General features: G+C 47.4%; 1 long non-coding RNA gene across 1 annotated transcript; it reads right to left on the minus strand.

Moving 5' to 3' along the window:
• Positions 1-337: 337 nt before the first annotated feature.
• LOC115658780 lies at positions 338-4,328 on the minus strand. The gene is made up of 3 exons (XR_004002386.1): positions 4,308-4,328; positions 3,600-3,606; positions 338-409 (listed from the first exon to the last, which is right to left on the minus strand). It is a non-coding gene; the product is annotated as an uncharacterized LOC115658780 (long non-coding RNA).
• Between the last annotated feature and the right edge of the window lie 5,381 nt (positions 4,329-9,709).

Consider the following 9,709-nt stretch of genomic DNA (forward strand, 5'->3'; position numbering starts at 1 on the left):
AATGATAGATTTCATGGTTCTAAGGAAAGGAAGGAGTAGAATAAGGACAGTGGATTTCAAAAAAGTAGACTTCAACAAACTTAGAATTTCTTCCCCTGGGAACTTGCCTACCAGTCCACTAAGGAATAAAGGTGTTCAAGAGAGTTATCAGTTTCTCAAGGAGATAATATTAAATGCTCAGCTGTCTACAATTCCAATGCAAAGGAAAGCTAGGAAGAATAGTAAGGGGCCAATGTGGCTCCTCTGGATCTCTTTAATGACCTGAAAATCAAAAAGGAATCCTACAAAAAGGGGAAACATGGATGAATTGCTATGGAGAACTTATTAGCCAGGATGGCAGGACTGGCACTAGGGGTTTTAGCGCCCTAGGCGCAAGGCAATTTCACCACCCCTCGCCCTGGTCCCGCGGCTCCGGTGGAGCTGCCACAGTGGTGCCTGCGGGAGGCCCACCAGAGCCGCGGGAGCAGCCGACTGTCCGCAGGCACGACTGCGGCAGCTCCAGCAGAGCCACGGACCAGCGGACCCTCTGCAGGCAAGACTGCGGCAGCTCCACCGGAGCCACCTGCCGCCCCCTCCGGCAAAATGCCGCCCACCAATAATCCTGGCGCCCTAGGTGATTGCCTAGGCCGCCTAAATGGAAGCACCGGCCCTGCAGGATGGACGGGGATCGTGTCCCTAGCCAGAAGCTGGGAATGGGTGAAAGGGGATGGATCACTTGATTACCTGTTCTGCTCATTCCTTCTGGGGCACCTGGCATTGGGCATTATCGGAAGACAGGATGCTATGCTAGATTGACCTTTGGTCTGACCCAGTATCACTGTTCTTATGTTTGTATGTTAACTATCATTAAAAAGGGGAACAATGAAGATCCTGGGAATTATAGACCAGTCACTCTAAATTCAATACCTTGAAAGATGCTGAACCAAATTATGAACCAAACCATTTGTAAGCACCTACAAGATAGTAGGGTTATAAGTAATAGCCAGTGTGGAGTTCTCAAGAACAAATAATGACAAGCCAACCTTTCTTCCTTCTTTGACAGGGTCACTGGCCTAGTGGATAAGAAGGAAGCAGCAGACATGTCTTATCTTGATTTTAGTTAGCACTATCTCACATGACATTCTCTTAACAAACAAGGGAAATATGGCCAGATGAATTTACTATAAAGTGGATAGTGACAGTTCTCAGGTTACCCAGGACTGTGAGTCATTTTGTTACTCCCCTATGAGGGAGTCGTCGCTTGTAGTAACTGGGTGTCAGCTCCCTAACATCACCAGCCTTTCAGCCACTCAGGCACCCTCCTCTGGCTCTGTCTTTGCTTAGCAGGTTAACAAGAGGGTGCACCCCAGTCCCCTTGAAGCATTACCCTGTGATATCCAGCCCCTGGCAATGACCACTCAGAGAAATCCTGGATCCTCTGCCCCCAAAGGAGCAGTGTACCTTCTAATGAGAAGGGTAGTTAAGCACTGGAATAGGCTTCCAAGGGAGGTTTTGGAATCCCCATCATTGGATGATCTATGTTTCCTGCCTCCGTGCAGGGGGCTGGACATGATGAGGTTTCAAGGTCTATCCAGGCCCTACATTTCTAGGATTCTGTGACTCCAGACAAAGGAGCAAGGAGAGGACCCTGCCACAGCAAGGGGGACCCACAATTTTTGTTTTAGCTGGCCAGAATTCACAGTGCTGCAGTCTCTGGACGCATCCCCAATGAACCATCTGCCTAGGAAAGTGTTAGGGAGGGAGCTGGAGGTTTTGAAGAGTTCGGAAGTGGGAAACTCGTTAACGTTTAGTACTTATTAGTTAACTCCAACCCTTTCATTCCCCAGATCCTATTTTCCTTCTCAGTAACGTCCCTGTTTCTTTTATTTTAATGATTTTTGGGGGGTGAGGGTGAGGGGGGATAAATGTCAAACAATCCATTACACCAATTTTCCCCATGGGTTTGATTTCTAAGCATTTGTCCACAGCAATTACATGGGAACATGCAAATTAGAAGACAAAAAGAGAGTGCCTTTGATGTCTGAGAAACCACTACAGACTGTCCAATGGGTATTCAGAGAGAGATGCAGAAATCATTAAGACAAGATTGCTTGGAGTGTGCAACAGTTGATGTTGCATCCAGGGGGAAAAAAAAGAAAAAGGAATCAAAATCCTTAGCATCATTATATCCTTCCCAATTTTGCTTTATGCACATTCAAGCTCTCTGGTTCACAAGCTCAGTGGCAATCAATTTTAGCTTGTAACAATCCGGAAGTTTAAAATCTCTGTAATAGTTTAGACCACTGCTGTTCAATGGCTTGTATAGCTCCTGGAAAAGATGACATGTTGTTACGAGTAGGAGAAAAGGAAATTGGGAGAATCCATCTGGCTGCGTCTGGTTTATCTGTCAGACTCTAACTGTTCTAATTTGTTTTTGGTTATTGTTGGGAAGGACTCACTAGTGACCTTTTTTTAAAGTTCACTTCTCAACGCTGGGTACATTGCCTCCTTTCAATCTCTTTTACACATGGGCACAAATGCCAACCCACTCAGCATGGGGGATAGGGCAGCTGAAAAGGCAGTATTCAGACTTCCGTCTCTGAAGAAAGAGGAAGCGATATTATTGGGACCGATCTTGCACCCAGTTGATGGCAAAACTCTGTGGATTTCAATGGGAGTTGCAGGTATGCAGCATCTCTGGAAATCAGGCCATTTGTTTAGATCACTATATGTGGATTTAGGTACCTAGCTGAGGCACCTGGTTTTGAAATGTTGGCTTTTACTCTCTGTGCCTCATTTTCCCTCCATACAATGGGGAAGATTCCCTATCTTTCTCACTTACATTGTAAGCTCTGTGGGGCAGGGACCATCTTTTTGTCTTGTGTTTGTAAGAACCCAGCATAGTGAAGTTCTGGCCCATAAACCTGGTCTCCTAGGCACTATGTAACTACTAGTACTAGTACTACTAATAATAATAATAAATAAAAGGGGTTGTAGAAGAGCAAAGTATTCATATGATAGAGTGAACTCAAGCCTCATCCTTGTGGCATAAACTGGGCTGCCATAGCAGTGTGAAGGAATATCCACAGCCCATCCCTACAAGGTAGAATATTGCACACCTGGCCAGGTATATTATAGGAGGGAAGAGTAGCTGATTCTCCTGCCTGTGCAGCATCAGCACTGGCCTTTGCTGAAGGTAAGATACTGAGCTAGATGGACCATTGTGTTCCTGGCTGGTAAATTTGGTACTCTGGACACAATTCCTATGCTATCTCCCCCCCTTAGACCCTCCTTAGCTGGCATTTCATGGGGGGTTGGGCCAGGCAGTGGGGAGAAGGTTGTACACACAATGCCTCATTCTCCTGTGACTTTCCAGGCTGGCCTTAGCCTTGGACACTGAACTTTCAGCGATGGCTTTGCCTACTTGGCCCCGAACGGCTGGGTCAGGAACCACTATTTTGGCCCAGTTCTCTCTCACTGCTTTTGCAGGGGATTGGTATATGCAGCAGCAGCCGGGCCTGGGAACAGCAACACCAGTGCAGCCCCTCGCTCCTGCATCAAACAAAATAGCTTTGGAGGGAGTGGCTGTGGAGTTTCTGCATAGGACAGCAAGGGGCTACTGCCAGTCTTGCTTGCCCAGGTCCAGATTAACCAGTGTGCACTTTGGCTCACTGGCACAGGGCTCCCGTCTCAGGGAAGCCCCGACCACTGGGTTTGTCTGTGTGGTGTTACTACAGGACAAACGTGAGTGGCGCTGTGACCCACACACACCAGGTTGCAACACCAGTCACTCAAATTTGGCCCAGTTGTCCCTCTATCCTGGGCGCTGGAGGGAAGAGGTGATGGAAGAGTAGAAACTGGGCCAAATTTGAGTGTGAGTGGCACTGCATTGTGGGGTCATCATGCCACCCAGGTTAGGCCTGGCTAGAGACATCATGATTGGGGGAGGGGTAAAAACCAGGCCAAATTTGAGTGAGTGGAACTGGGACCTGGCAATGCCACTTACTCAAATTTGGTCCATGCCATGTGAGTGTGGGGCAGGTGATGGGGGTGAGCAGAGCAGCTGGGCAGCCAGGAATAGGAGGAGCCAACTTAGCCCAGGATGGGAGCACAGTCAGGGGGATGCAGTGAGTGGCCAGGAAGGTTTCAGGCAGGGCTGGCTCCAGGCTCCAGCACACCAAGCGTGTGCTTGGGGCGGCATGCCACGGGGGGGGGCTCTGCTGGTTGCCGGGAGGGTGGCAGGCGGCTCCGGTGGACCTCCTGCAGGCGTGCCTGCAGAGTGTTCGCTGGTCCCACAGCTCCAGTGGAGCATCCGCAGGCACGCCTACAGGAGGTCCACCGGAGCCGCGGGACCAGCAGACCCTCCGCAGGCAAGTCTGCAGGAGATCCACCAGAGCCACGGGACTGGCAAGCAGCAGAGAGCTCCCCGCGGCGTGCCACCATGCTCGGGGCAGCGAAAAGGCTAGAGCTGGCCCTGGTCCCAGGGTGGTGGGTAAAGGGCTGGAGCAAGCTGTTGAGGTGCTATGGGGTGAGTAGGGAGTGCTAGGTGCTGTGCAGTGAAGGGTGGGGGGCAAGGGGAGGATGTTAGGGAGGTGGGGTGAGTTGTGTGAGGAATGAGAGATGTTGGGGGGTGAAGTTGGAGGCCATGATATGGGGGCTGCTGGGGACTGAAGTGTTGACTGCTGTGGTGAACAAGGCATATTTCAGGGCTGCTGGGATGTGTGTGGGAGGGGGCTTTTAGGATAACTGGAGGCTTGTGGATTGTTGGGGTATATATAGGGTGGGGGTGGCATGCAGGAGTCTGTTTGTAAGGTGTAGGCATGTATGGGGCAGGAGTGCTTTGCAGAGGGGCACCTATTCATGCTGCATGGAGCTAGCAGCAGCTAGAGCAAAGCCAGAGCAGGGTTGCATGGCCTCTCTGTCAGATAGGGGGCAACCAGGCTAAATTTGAGTGATGGTGAGAATGGCCCCAATTTCCAGGGTGCACAGGGCTCCAAAATTCTTTAATCCACCACTGCTCTCCTGTAAATCCAGCAATGTCACTGAAGTTACCCCTGGGTAAAACTGGTGTAAGTGAGATCAGAATCAGGCCCTTTGAATCATTGTCTTGGTGGAGGCAGTGCTGGGTGCTCCAGATTTGTCTGAAGCAGCCCTGCTTGTTCCCTTGGGGGTTTTCATTTTGTTCCTTTTTTTTTTTTTTTGGTGGATTTTTATTTCTGCACTCCACTCCAAGATGTAGCCCAACATCTTGCCAGAGACATAAAATGGAAAAACGAGCAACTCATCAGAAAAGGAGCAGCTGTTTTGCACCATCACAAAACAAAAGCATCATACACTAAAAACTAGATTTAGCAGTTTAAAAGAGCTGCTAACACAAAATTAGCTGGAGACAAGAGCGTGGTTTCGTCAGTGACACAGCTTCAGTCAAATCTCTTAATTTATGTAAAAACAACTTAAAAAACATTAAACGGCTGATGCTTCGGGAAAGGAGAGGAGCTTTCAGACTTTCAACGCCTGCCTGGAAAGAACATGCATATTTATATTGCCATTTTTCCCCTTTAATGAATTTTAAATAAGCATTATGTCAAAAGTGCCCCATCTTAAATAACAATGATGCCATAGTCCTCCTGACTAAAGAGATACCAGCTTTTATAGGCACGTCATCTGTAGTTATTGCTGGCTCAGAGCCAATAAAGGTTGCACAAAATATTTGCTACACATGAGATGCAACGATAAGGTCCTGACTGCTTAAGGATCATTACAGAATCTAGGCCATTTTTTATAAAATGTATATAAATAGACACACAACTTTAATGCATCACACACACAAAACCTGAAGCCCAAAGGCTGGTTCCTCAGGTGCATTCGAGCTCTCTTCAGACATAATAGTGGCTGTCCATTTCCTTTCTGTACCCAGATGCAGCTGGGATCTGCATTAGCCACTGGCACAACTTAGAGCAGCCCTGTGGCCCAAGGGACTATTCCACCAGCACAGAGTTCAGCATGCTCCAGCCATGTCCCAACCCAAACCCAGAACAACCTCTACATGTGTCCTATGCTGAAGGTGCTTGCGAGCAGGAGGGAAAGGGGGAAGTTTCCTACACAAGGGGAAAATTTTGCTAGTGTTCTGTCCCCCTTGTGTTGCCAAAGGGGCAAAAAGGGTACACAGCATGGCTGAGGATCTGTCACCTTAGAGCCAGGAAGTGCTGAAGGCTGGATTCTGATCTTAGTGGGTTTTACATCAGTGTAACCAAAATAAGAATCTGATCTCTTCCCTCTCTGCTTCTGACTCAGAGTCTGGTTTCTTATTTCTCTGCCTGTGAAATGGAAACAACACTCCTTTACAATCTCAGTGAGTGCTGTAAAGTTAATGTTTATAAATAGCTTGGAAGACTGAAAGTTATATGTATGTGTCAAGTAAGAACTATTATTATCCTGGCTGGCTAAAAAAATTGATGGGGCTTCCAGGAGATTCAGGACTGTGCCATTCCTTTCCCTGCCATAAACTGCAGCGTAGTGTTACTGTACCCTGTTAAACAGCTGCCATGTTCCGCCTCAGAAGTGGCTCCATTTCACCTATATATGTTAAATATGTAAAATCAAACCTTGCCTGCCTTACTCAGGCAATTCTTCCATCACCCTCAAGGGCGCTTCTGCATGACTAATGGACACAAGGCTGGTCCCACTGACCCCAATCCTGCAATTCACTGAATGAAGGTAAACTATTGCGCATCAGCAGAGCCCCTGTGAGTCCCAACAAATTGCAAGATGTGGCCCAGGGTTCACAAAGCACTTTGGCATCCTTCAGGCTGAAAGGTGATATAGTAATATGGGCAAACATTTCAAACCTAGATGCCAAAGTTAATCATCTAACCTCCTATATGAAGTCCTACATATAAGCAACCTGATTTTTCAGAGGTAATTTTATTTAAACCCTATTATTTAGGAACTTAAATATGGATATAGGAACCAGGCTTTAGAAAAAAGTTGTACAACTTTGCAGAAGGTTAAATATGCATCTGAATTTTTCAGCTCAGGACCATCTATGTTCTTGATCTGAGGCCTAAATTTAACTCAAGAGTTAACTGAGTGGCTCCTTTTCAAAAGGCATAAGCGCCAAGGCTGGGATTTCCAGTGACACTTGAGGGATTTAGGTAGCCAAACCCCATTCAGCATCAATGGGAGTCGGGCACTTCATTTCTTAGGTTCCTTCAAAAACTCCCAGTCGACAGGAAAACCATGCTGTGATCCTGCACTTTTATATCTGCCAAAAATATGAGAATGTTTTTGACCAGGGATCGGCAACCTTTGGCATATGGCTCGTCAGGGAAAGCCGTGGTTCGCTGCTCCAGGCCAATGAAGGCTGCGGGAAGTGGTGTGGGCTGGGGTATGTGCTGGCCACTGCTTCCCACAGCCGCCATTGGCTGGGGACAGCGAACCGCGGCCAGTGAGAGCTGTGATCAGCCAAACCTGCAGACACTGCAGGCAAGCAAACCATCCTGGCCTGCCAGTGGATTTCCCTGATGGGCTGTGTGCCAAAGGTTGCCAATCCCTGTTTTTAACCTTTGTTGGATCATTAGGCATCAGGACCTGAAATGCCTCATGTTGTGTCAATTAGGCTGAAGGAATGGAGTCCAAGAAGGTGAGAATGCAGAGAAAAGGGGTGTGGTTCTCCGTTGATCCAAAGAAGGAACGTGGCTTATAGAGCTTATCCTGAATACATTGTGCCTTAAATGGGGCAGAGTACATGCTGCTCTGAACACTAACACTTTAGGGGATCTTCTTCGCTTGAGAAGGCCATGCTGTGCTTCCAGTACTGCCGTGTTAAAAACCCATCTCAGCAGGAGCCATCAAGCCTGTGGAGTGAAGGCCTAGGAATTCCTTGCTGACAACGTTAAAATTCAGGATCTGAGCATCAGCAAAGCCGCCTGAGTTCAGCCACTAATACAGCCCTGAGAAAAGAAACAGGACCTTGCAGCAAGTGAGGCATAGCACTTAGCAAAAAGATTGACTGATCTTGCTACAGATCAGATGGATGGTTTTAAATGACCTGGAAAGACATTTCCTGAGCCCTGGGCCACAACATTAAGAACCAAGACACCACTAGCACTTCTGAAGTAGTTATTAGCGACTGAAGTAGCACTTGTCAACCACGATTTTAGTTTCAAGTAATGGTTTAACAGCATCAACTTGAGGAAAGGTTATACCTCTGCGTGTCTGGTGTGCTGCTGACACTTAAAGGAAATAATTGGTAGATTTAGAGCAGGGACAGGTGCCAGTGGTGGACCAGGACAGGAGGCTGGAAACTTGGAAGAAAACTTTAATGTTATTGTGTGAAACAGGAGCCAAGGATCCTCCTAAATCTCAGCATAAAATGCATGATCAACCTGTAATCTAATCTCCTAGAGGAAGCGCTGTTCTCTCGCCCATGTGCCAGGCTGCTGTGACCTTACTGAGTTGTCTACAGTTGCAGTTTGCAGCTCTGTCCTAACAAAAAGAAAAAAAATGTTGCCCCATGTGGTTCCTCACTGAGTCTTTGGAAAGCCCATGTAGTGCAAATTCCAGCCAAGTTTTGGCTCTAGTTCAAGAGCGCACAGAGAAAGTGTGCATATGTGCATGAGGAGTAGGGGGGAGTGTTAGAATCAGGTAATCAATCTCATTTACCTGTTGCTCTGTAATGTGACGCTAAAGCAGACAACTTAGTGTGCAAATCCAACAGCCGCTGGGCTGTCATCGCTTTCCAATTAGCTGCATTTGATTTGAATGGGCGCTGATGGATTGTGTTGGCAGGTGAGGTGGGCGTCTGGAAAGTGCTCCAGCTGCCATGGGATGTGGGGGTAGGGGAGAGGGGCAGTACATGTGCATGTGCTTTTTCTCCATGCTGCTCACTGGAATGACGCTGGCTTGCAAAAATAAAAGCATTGCTGTTAGCTGTGGGATAGAGGGATAAATACTAGTCTCAATTACACCAATGTGATGTTATTCCTGATTTACAGCAGAGTACCTAAGGGTCAGATTCACCACTGTTTTATTCTGGTACAACACCACTGAAATTAACATAGTTCCGCTGATGTAGCGCCATGATGAACCAAACCTACAGGTTGGTCCTATGTCTCTGATTATTTGTTCCATTACTCATGCAAAGCCAGACCTACATGCAGTAGTCCCAAGGAGCACTAATCATAGACCAGGACCCCACTGTGTTAGATGCTGTCCAAATACATAATGAAAAGGGAGTCCCTGCCCCAAAGATCTCACAGTCTAAGACAAGAAAAAAAACAGGTGGCTTCAGACAGAAAGACAGGAAACAAAGAGACTGTATTGGTCTGCATGATAGGCAGTGGTGTCAACATGCCAGCTGCCCAGCTGGTGTCAAGGTTTTTTTAGGCATCATGGCAAAGGAGAGTTTTAAGGAGGTATCTGAAGGAGGTCAATGAGGCATCTTTGTAGATGCTCCTCCCACATGTGAGGAGAGATGGAAGGTCACATTGCATTTTGTCAAATTTCCCTTCGATGAAATTAGTGAGATTTTGTGCAGAGAGAGAAGTGGAAGCAGAGGAGCAGGGTTTGAGGAGGGAGTAAAAGGTGGAGAAAATGCAGCTGGAATTGCATGCAAGAGATTCAATTCAGGGGGAGAAGGAGTTTCTTGGTTAGAAAGATGGCAGAACTGTAGGAAGATAGTACAGATTTAGAGTGGGGGAAGTCACTAGGGTTGTGGAATTTCCTCCAG

Source organism: Gopherus evgoodei, chromosome 10 (genome assembly GCF_007399415.2).
Source record: "Gopherus evgoodei ecotype Sinaloan lineage chromosome 10, rGopEvg1_v1.p, whole genome shotgun sequence".
Taxonomy (NCBI): Eukaryota; Metazoa; Chordata; order Testudines; family Testudinidae; genus Gopherus; species Gopherus evgoodei.